The sequence below is a fragment of the Montipora capricornis genome, chromosome 13 (genome assembly GCF_036669925.1).
Source record: "Montipora capricornis isolate CH-2021 chromosome 13, ASM3666992v2, whole genome shotgun sequence".
Classification (NCBI taxonomy): Eukaryota; Metazoa; Cnidaria; class Anthozoa; order Scleractinia; family Acroporidae; genus Montipora; species Montipora capricornis.
In genome coordinates, this window is record NC_090895.1 from 44,903,834 (window position 1) to 44,913,833 (window position 10,000).

The 10,000-nt window shown below is 36.9% G+C and overlaps 1 long non-coding RNA gene across 1 annotated transcript in view; it reads right to left on the reverse strand.

Annotated features, from left to right (window-relative positions):
• The window catches only part of LOC138029443 (uncharacterized), a 23,425-nt gene that overhangs the window by 10,345 nt on the left and 3,080 nt on the right, over positions 1 to 10,000 (reverse strand). Inside the window, exon 3 of the long non-coding RNA XR_011127880.1 lies at positions 9,005 to 9,133. This is a non-coding gene — a long non-coding RNA (uncharacterized lncRNA). The remainder of the gene's footprint in view (positions 1 to 9,004; positions 9,134 to 10,000) is intronic.

Sequence of the window (10,000 nt, forward strand, 5' to 3'; positions counted from 1 at the left end):
GTTTATTCTATTCAAAGAAATATGGATAACAAATTATTCACTTGTGTTATTTTCCTTGACTTTAAAGAGGCTCTTGATACTGTGGATCATTCAATTCTCCTCAGTAAACTATCTCATTACGGTATAAGAGACCTGGTAAACGATTAGTTTTCATCCCACTTAAATGGCACGTGTTCAAACCAATCAAATTGATAATCAAATTTCGTCTAAAAGAAATAAATTATGCTAACAGAGGGTCCACAAGGATAATTCTTCTGCAAAGCTTTCTTATTATAATTTTATTTGACGATGATACAAACCTGCTGTATGCTGACAAGAATTTGAGGTCACTGGAAAGTGTAATCAACATCGACTTGCAGATAGTCTGTGACTCATTACATGCAAATAAGCTGACCAAAAAGCGTAACTATCAGATTAATAGAAGGATAGATAACAGTGCCTCTGCTTTTGTTAAAAAGTGGTCCAATTTCTTAACCTGAGTAAATGTCTTGACATTTTAAGTAAGTCAGTAGGTCAGTTCCTGTAGTTAGTAATTACATTTTATGTCTTGTTTGTCTGAGTAATTCTATTGTATTTTATGCATCCCGTAATTAAATGCAGTTAAATGCAATTTAACGGAGTTAACAACTAGGAGCACAAGTTTTACCTTCGCGGTCAGCAGTTTGTTAGATATGCGCATGTGCCATGATTCTTCGTGTTCTTGGTCCATAGGGCGTTGTAGCAGTTTTGTTGGCGTTTTAGTCAGCGTTTTCTGAGCGTTAGTGTTTTCCTGAGCATGGGGATTCCTTGGAGGCTGTCTCCCCTCCCCTGTCCCTCCCTTTCTCTCCACTGTTTATCAGTGTGACGGGTGCCTGCTTTCTCCCTCCACATGGGGGCTCATGGCTGGGTTGCCTGGATTTGCCAGCCATGGAAGCGGTCTCCATCTGGGAGCTGGCTGCCAATAGTGGAAGTTCCTGGATGTCTCAGGCACCCAACCTCCACTTTGTGAGGCAGTTGTTAATTAGTATTAGTATTATAAACTGTGTAAATACTGCATTGTAAACAGTGTAAATACCATCACTAAGTAGTGATTATATTGCAATAACGTTAGTACTCTATTGTAAGTAGTTTCAAAATTGTAAACAGTAAGTAGTGTTCGTAATGTAAGTAGTCCAAGCAAAATAAATAATAATAATAATAATAAGAAGAAGAGTAAGAATAAGAATAATTAATGCCTCAAATAGTAATACATCTCTTGAATGCGAAGATCATGTAAAGTTCCTGGGAGTGCTCATCGATAAAAACTCAACATGGAAGTATCATATTGATTATATTACCTCTAAAATTGGCAGAGTTGTTGGAATTATTGCACAGTCAAGGCACTCTGTCCTTTCCAATACTTCAATCTGAACTGACGGTTCTCTACTTTCCCCATATACTTAAACTATAGTTCTAATTGCTGCCTGGGGTCAAGCTGCACAGGTTTATTTGAGGAAGATCTTTATTTTACAAAATGAGCTCTTCGGCTAATGTTCTTTGCTATTCCTTAGTATGTCTCTGCTAATGTTTTACTCCTCAATATGCTTTATTTTGAAACAGGTTCTCTTATGCATGACATATCTCCCAATTCTGCGCCTCAGAATATCTGTCATCTTTTCACCTGTTCATCTGACATTCATTTATATAGCAATAGATTTTCTGATGTTGGTAACTTATATGTTAATAAATCAAGACTGAGTATTCAACTAAATTCACTTTCCATTTTTGGAGCTACATGTAAACTATGGAATTGCCCAAAGCCTGACTTGCACAAACTTAAGAAAAAACCTTTCAAAGACAAAATTCACCAATTTTTGCTCGCAGTGCTTGGTGATGAGGATGATTATGTAGATGTCTCAATGTTTATCTTAAAAATTACCAGTTATCATTAATAACACTCTAGCAACAGTTTATCATTACTACTTCCTTATGTTTCATGTCCTCTTAAAGGTTCTTGCTCTATCTATGTTAATGTATGTAAAATTAATGCTCTATGTATGGAAATGCTACAACAGGTTGCAAAATTGGTGAAAAACTCCCATAAAAAACAGCTTTTCTAGCTACCAATACCCACCGTATCAACAGTTCCAACCTTTCCCACTTCCCCCCTCCCTTTCAATATTGACTGTCTAAGTTTTCAGCATTTTTTTGTATTGCTAGCAACATTGATGGGGGGGGGGGGGGGGGGGTTAATAACGCCCCAAGAAGGTGAAGTGTCTCCACTAATTTTGCAACTTGTTGTCTGATTAATTCCAATAATTTTGCAAGTCCAGATTTGAATCCTACATGGAATATTTTCAATGTAGAAAAGCAGGCAGTTAAGAAACAATCATTAGATATCATATAAGCTCTAAAACATTTCAGAAGTTTGCATGCAAAGTGCAAAGCACATTGCACTCAACACAAAAGGATATTATTAACATTGATGTTCACATGTTTGGACTTCTCATCGCTATTAACAGCAGACGCTGTACCAAACAATTAAAGCGAGCAAAGTATAAACCACTGCAGATCTCATGCTCCGAAAGTTACACATGGCTCATATTATGCAACACAATATTATTTATCATGTTCCTAGGTGCCGTCAACGGCAATGACGGCATTACAGTTGAAAATCTCATCCCTCCAGGAAACAGCACAATTCAACTACATGTACTTTCTTTTCTACTTAATCCAATACACTACAAGATGTTTTTATAATAAAGTTCACACTGTTAGAAATCCTGTACATACCGTCTATTCCATTTACCAATGGTCTACCATCCAAGCACAGTCTACCATCGCAACAGCAAGAAATATGATATCATATTATTTTCTCAGTGAAAAGCTGTGGTAGACCATTTCAAATAAATGCCATAATGTGTAGCTGGTACAAACTTGTTCACTTTTGTATCTCATTGTAAAACAAATTTCACAAAGGATTCAGCACACTTGGGTGGTTCCTTTTGAGCATTCTGCTCAGTCGGTAGTTCCTAAGAACATTAGTAGACTCAGACAAAACTCTCTGACGCAGATTTATGGCCAACTTTACAACTAGAGAATTTTAAAATGGCTCTAAATCCGCAGCAAAGAGAGTTATCTTAGCCTGCGAATCACTTTCCAGAATAAGAGCTTAAATATAAAATGTATTGCCATGGCAACCTGTTACGTCACATTAATAAGCGTATCTTGTTAAACCATTTGGTACCATAACATTGCTGTTACACAGAACAGTATTAGAGTTAATCCTTCTAATAAGACATTGAAACTAGTTTAGCCTCCTTAAAGCTTTTTGGCAAATATTATTTCAGTCATGAATCCTTATGGCCCCCATTGGAGCATAGGCCCGCTTAAAAATGAGTGATTGCCCCAATTTTATTTTGTTAACATCTGCTTTTCCCGCACATTCATAAACTGCACAAAAATACATTATCGCTGCTCATTTAACACTTCATAACAACTCTAGTCTTATTAGATTCATAACTATAAATTTCCCCAATAGCTTCATGTTTAGACATATAATCTTCTGTATGAAGTGTGTGATGTAATCATAAACCTAAGAACTGACAAATCAGTGTATTAAGCTGGCTTGCCATTGTCAAGGAATGGACTTCAGAAACAAGTACCGGTATGAGTTTCCTCGAAAATCATCTTTAATTGCCATGAATTCAAGTGAGCGAAAATATTACTAAATGCAAAGGGCACGCATGCCTGTATATGTCTGTATATGGCTGTCACGCTAGACCAACTGTGACAGCAATTACATTTATGAGGCAATGGCTGCAGTTTATAACCTGCCCACAGAGCAAGGTGTTGTCCCTAGCATCCTAAAAACCTTTTAAGTGATCCCAGTGGATAAAGGGGCTGATATTACTAAACCGTCTAACTTTTGCCCTATTTCAGTACTGTCCATGTTTGCCCAGATCTTTGAAAAGCTGGTTTACAAACAGCTAACAATCTATGTTGAAAAATATGACATCTCATATCAATACCAGTTTGGTTTTAGGAAGGGCAGATCAACAAAGCCAGCTATTGCAGACAATTTTTAAACAATCAATAGACAATAATAATTATTTATTCACATGGGGGGTATTTTTAGATTTTGCCAAGGCCTTCAATAAAGTCAATCACACCATACTGCTGGGCAAATTAGAGGCATTCAGGGGTGGTCACTGCGATGATGCCATTCTCTGTTCCCTCGCAACACTTGTTGTTTTCAAAGAATAAAACCTGATGCCGGTGAAAAAGTCTAGCACCGAGATGCGACCATCTATATTTTTCCTTCAGATCATTTCATTTACGAAGAGATGAAAAAATACATGAATCGTTGCCTTACTTGGTTGGGCGTGCGGTATGCAAATATTTCTCAACGTTTACATTGGAAATTTACATTTGATTCACAATAAAATCAATCGTGCAGTAAAGCTCACTGTTCTGCTTTTATATTTTAATCCACGACATAAGATGGTAGTTTTGAAGAGAAGACTCACAGGAATCATAGCCGTTATCTCGTTCTCTCATTAAACAGTTCCTGTTGTTATTTGATCGAAAAGTAACGCTTTCGCAAAAGTTGAATCGAGTATGAATAAATGACAATGTTTTGTGTCAGTGATTTTGCGAGAATCGAGTGTCGAGGATCGAGTTTGATTTCGAGTGAATCAAGTCTCAATCCTCGATTCTCGCGAGGATTGAGTCGAGACTGTCAACTTACTTTTGCATGGTACTGTAAGCTTATGCACTATGTTTCATTCCATCTACTAAAACAACTTTACTATAAGCTGATATATCCCTGTATATCACATGCAATAATCTCCTAGGGCAGTACCAATGAGAGCCATATTAAGAAAATCCAAACAAAACAAAACCATATTGTTCTTTGCCACTCTTTATGGCCCAGATACAGACAATTGCATCTACTTACTGTTATTAACATCTACAGTATATAGTGCAGCTTCTTAGTTTTACTCACAAATTGAATTCAGCATGTTTCAGAACAAACATAGGAAAGCAAACAACTGTGGCTTTGGAGAATAAATTGTGAAAACAGCTTCCTAACCATATCAAAAACCTTCCAAGCTATAATTATACTAAAACACTAAAAAAAAAACTTGTTGACTGAACAATTCACATAATGAACATATGAAATCGTTTTTTCACTTCATTTACTCAACAACACTGTGTTGTCTTAGTTCTCCTTCTGCCATTTGTTTTGTTGTTCTTTTGTCTTATGTGAGTATTTATTTCTTTTGTTTGATTATGTTGTGTGTTACGTGTTCATGATGTCTAGCACTTCAAAAATAACAATGAACTAGCAGCTAGCAAGAAAACCTCACAGTTATCTATAGCTGCTCGGCATTTCCTTATATATAAAGCATAGCGTAAAATGTAATTAAAAAATTCATGTGTAATGTTTATAAATACAAATAGACTGCTTAATTGCCCCTTCTGAGTTAGCCGAATTGCCCGCTTTGGTCACGCAAGCAAGCCAAGGGAAGATACACATGTAGGGACTGCATGATCCTCTGTAACCAACGCATTCAGAATCTCCCAGCAATGGGACATTCAGATTGGCCCATTGACAAGGAACTGCTGTCAGATTTTTTTCACAAGTTAATTAATTACTTCTTGTCAGATTATGATGCCAATCTGTCTTCGATTTTCCCTGGGAAAAGAGAAGCACGATATTGCAGTTTCGATCAAATGGCTAACACATTGAACCCAAACAAGAACTGAAACTAGTGGTCGAAGCTCTCCTATCCTATAAATTGGTATTTTTAATATGATTTTTACAGCAAGGTCAAACATTTTTTGAAAGAAAAAACAAAGAAGCAACTCTGCCTTTCAGGAAAGGAGTATCGATCTGAGCTGAAACAAGTAACAAGTACACAGTTGAATTTCTCACAGAGGACACAAGTATGAAAAAATGGCTTCAGGAAATCGTGCAGAAATCAACCAGAAAGTTGTTAACACAGTCGCCAAAATGTGCTTATTCCATGCTTAGAAAATGCTCAACTAACAATGGCAGCTCCAACATTCCTCTCTTTGATAGAGATCGATCGATAAAATGGTAACAGTACAAAATAATACCATTTAAACGTTATTGTAATGTAGTTACTTTCCGGTAGTTGTATACTGCTCTTGTAAGGTGAAAATTTGAGAGACAAATTAATATTTATAATGTCAAATGTCAGTCATAGTTTTGCATTTCCAACTAAATTTCACTCTGTAATCATATCTATTATTGTTTTCTGACTTTTCTGTGAGTAATTTTTAATGTAACATCTCCATTCCGTTTTCATAACACTTTTTGCCTTGTGAATTAGTTTAGTCTTAATTATTATTTGTCTCCTTCGTTCCATTCTTTAGTTATAAGTAAGCAGCAGCCAACTCAAAAGCTTTGCTACTTTGGCTGTTGCACGCTAACTCATAAAATGTAAGCACAATTATATACCTTCTATTATATTGTTTTCTATAGTTTCTTTTTTTTCTTCTTTTTTATTCTTCTTGAATAGTGTGAATAAAGGTTGTTGTTGTTGTTGTTGTATTAAACAAGTTAAACTGACAAAGGCATCATTCTGGGGCAGATCTAGGGGTGGTTCGGGTGGTTCGGATGAACCCCCTAAACTGAACGTAAAAACGTATATCAAACGCGTGGTTAAAAAAGTAGTGAACCAACTCAGCTAATAAATATATCTTTTGAAAATGATATTTCTTTGTGTCTTTGTACGCGAAAACACCAATAAAAACAAGACAAATTTGTGCCTAGTTGAAAATGGCCTCTAGAACGTCCGCTTGAGCTATAAAATTACTGCTTATTAACGCTTACACGTCCCGCCAAAACTGACAGTTTATGCCAAATCTGCCAATCGTTCCAATTCCGGCATTGCGTAAAGCCACGCCGTTCTTTGGAAATCAGAGTTGTGGATCGTTCTTTCAGTGAGTCAAAGATTGCGCCAGGAGTATTTTAAAGAGAAAATTTACTTCAACGTTCCTCAACGTCAACTCACGATTTAATATGTCGAAGAGGACAAAGCAGCCACAAATTCACCGGTTTTTCGGACCGTCATCAGCAAGGTAAGCATTAATAGATTAGTTTATTACACGAGTACGCTTAATTCTAGCAAGCCGACAGTGCTGATTTCTCGAGAGTTGTTTCACCAATCAATTTAAAACTGAAATATCATAATTTTCTTCCCTAGATCAGAGACCAGCGAAGATAATGAGTCTTTTGACCAATTAAACCACTTCAAATTGCCCCTGAAGACGCTGGAAATCGCATTTCAGAGGCCCTAAAATTAAAAATTTTCCGGGTGAGCATGCCCCCGGACCCCCCTAGGGGCTACCGCCTTCGGCGGGCGTTTATCCGAACCCCCCTTCGTCAAAACCTGGATCCGCCCCAGTCATTAATATCACTGTTTTTTTCATTACAAAAAGTAGTCCTACTATGTGAAAGACAGAAAAGGGTTTAGCTCCGAGGAAGGGCTAAAGCTTTCAAATTTCTTTACAGTTGTCAATTTTCCATATCAACTCACTTTACAATCTAACCCCTTTATCCAACAAGTGAAAGAATGCTTTACTTCCAATAACCATGAACCTGTTGTAAAGTGTTGGTAACGACGTGGCCAAATTAGCATAGGTGTCAACGCTACTTGTTGTAGTTAGACTTGGTCGGTCTTCGGGGGTTACCGGCTCACACAGAGTCCAATAGACTAGACTTGAACACACTCAAGACTTGATTACATTCTGCTTTAATAGTTAAATCAAAGTACTTATATACATAATAGTAGTTAGCTAAACGTGATTAAATATGTGAGGGAGTATACGATGCTTCCGTCCTAGTAATCCTAATTAGTACGTGAGCATAACGCCTTACTTACATATCGATACATACGTAAATCCTGAGGAACTAGGCATTTAGAATCCTACATGAAATCCTAGAAGAAGAAAGGACTACGTGTAGTTCCCACGACGTAATACTTTGGCTGTGTATGCAACACGTAAACAGCATATTTGCACGTTTGATTGAGCAACAATACAAATGTACTTCCGATTCGTATCAGGCGAGTAACTGATCTACTTATAGTTCGCCAGGTCACGTTAGCTAGTAAGTGTCATGCTTTCCTTAACATCACTACAATCCAATAGTCTTAATCCAGTGACCACGACAATGGTTGTTTTAGACTAAACACTTTAAATAAGTGATTACTCCAATCACTACAATGCGTGCCAATCCCTTACCTAGCTGGAACACTTGACAGACACCTGACACTTGCAGACTAACCCCAAGCCACAGTCATTGAGAGCTAACCATTTTAAAACGGGTGCTTCGACTTAAAATTAATACCGCTTATCAGCGCAAATCAAATGGGTGCTTAGACTTAAATACTGTTTATCAGCAATATTTGTAGACAGTCTGCTGTATGTGGTCTGCAGTTGTCATACACCTCCTGGAAATTTGCTTACTGTTTCAAAAAAGACAGTGTCTAACCCTTTATCACTAAATTGAAAGCTTAACCCTAATTCCTAAGTCCCTACTAAGCCTTGCAAGAAAGCTAACCATTCAAAATGAGTGCTCAGTAACCCAAATCACTAAGCTCAGCATTTGACCCTTAGTTCACTAAAATGTGTTCATCTTTAATAGGACACGAGAGAAATATTTTCCCCAGGCTTTCGGAAAATTTACCTAGTTAAAAATACAATCAACTAGTTAGAAAAACAAAAGTTAACTGCAACATATGCATGATGGAGTAACATTATTTTCATAAAACATATTAAGTTTATTTTTTGGGTGGCCATAGCCTCTGACAAGTTTTGTTTGATGCTTAGCTCAGGGAAGCCTGCCCAAATACATTTTTTTCCAGATAGTCCATCAGACTATCATCAGACTGAAGAATGCTTTTGGGAAAGACAAACAAAATCAATAAAAAACTTGATCAAAACACCCTTTTCACTGAATCTTAACCCCCAAAAAGTTAAGTCTGCTGCTTTAAGTCAAAATTCATCTCACCTTGAAGCTGACATAATTATGTCCTCTTGCCTATACTTTGAACATCATCCTTCCACTTCCTCGAGCTTCATCTTTATCTTCTTCTCTTTGACTTTATTGCCTACATCTCCAACCTTCAGTATCAGCACCCTTCGAAAGAAAGTAGAATAAGAGACTACTTCAGTCCTTTGTTCATACTATACAACAGCATGGCATCTGTGCCCCAAATTTTTAATCTCAGAATGACATGTCTCTAAAGCAATACAGAGCATGGAAACACGCCCGAGGGATGTAAAGGGTTCAGGATTATATTGTAACAAGGAACACCTGAAAAGCTCTCCTAAAAAAGTAAGAACAGTGCAAAGAAAATGTACCTTAACTATAAGTAGAATAACTGAGGCTTTGTATTTACCTTTTCACTGAGAAATTTATTGTTAGTGGCTAAAGGCCCATTTTCATCCTAGACGAAACACACACCTGGCATGATTTCGTGTATCATGAAATTTCAAAAATTCGAAAAATCTCAGAAAGCCTTTCAGAATCTTCTTCGTCAAAAGCTATCTGGCGATAAATCTTTTAGGTCCTGATTTGAATGCATTCTCTACTTATCATTTCATAATTTTATCCTAGTATGTCATGTCTATATTTGCTTAAAATATTTCTATTTGAAGTCAAATAGTATCGAACAACATGACGAATTGCAGAGGTGAAGTTTTGCCGCTCCACAAAGACAGCAACCTGTGCTACTCTTTTAAGCACAGAGAATCATTATGCCCAAGACAACACAGTTACACTATTTTTTTGAAATAAATTATTTAGCTGGAACTTGGCTCTAAATCTTTGACCTGTGTATAAGTCGAGGGCGATTTTTGGAGCTTCTTTTGGAGCTTCTTTTGAGGTCATTAAAGGTCAACTTATACACGGGTAAATACGGCACATGAAGAATAATTGTGAGAACATATCATGACTCCTTCCAAGCCGTGTTACTTCCCCTTTAATGTAAACTGTTTTTATTCT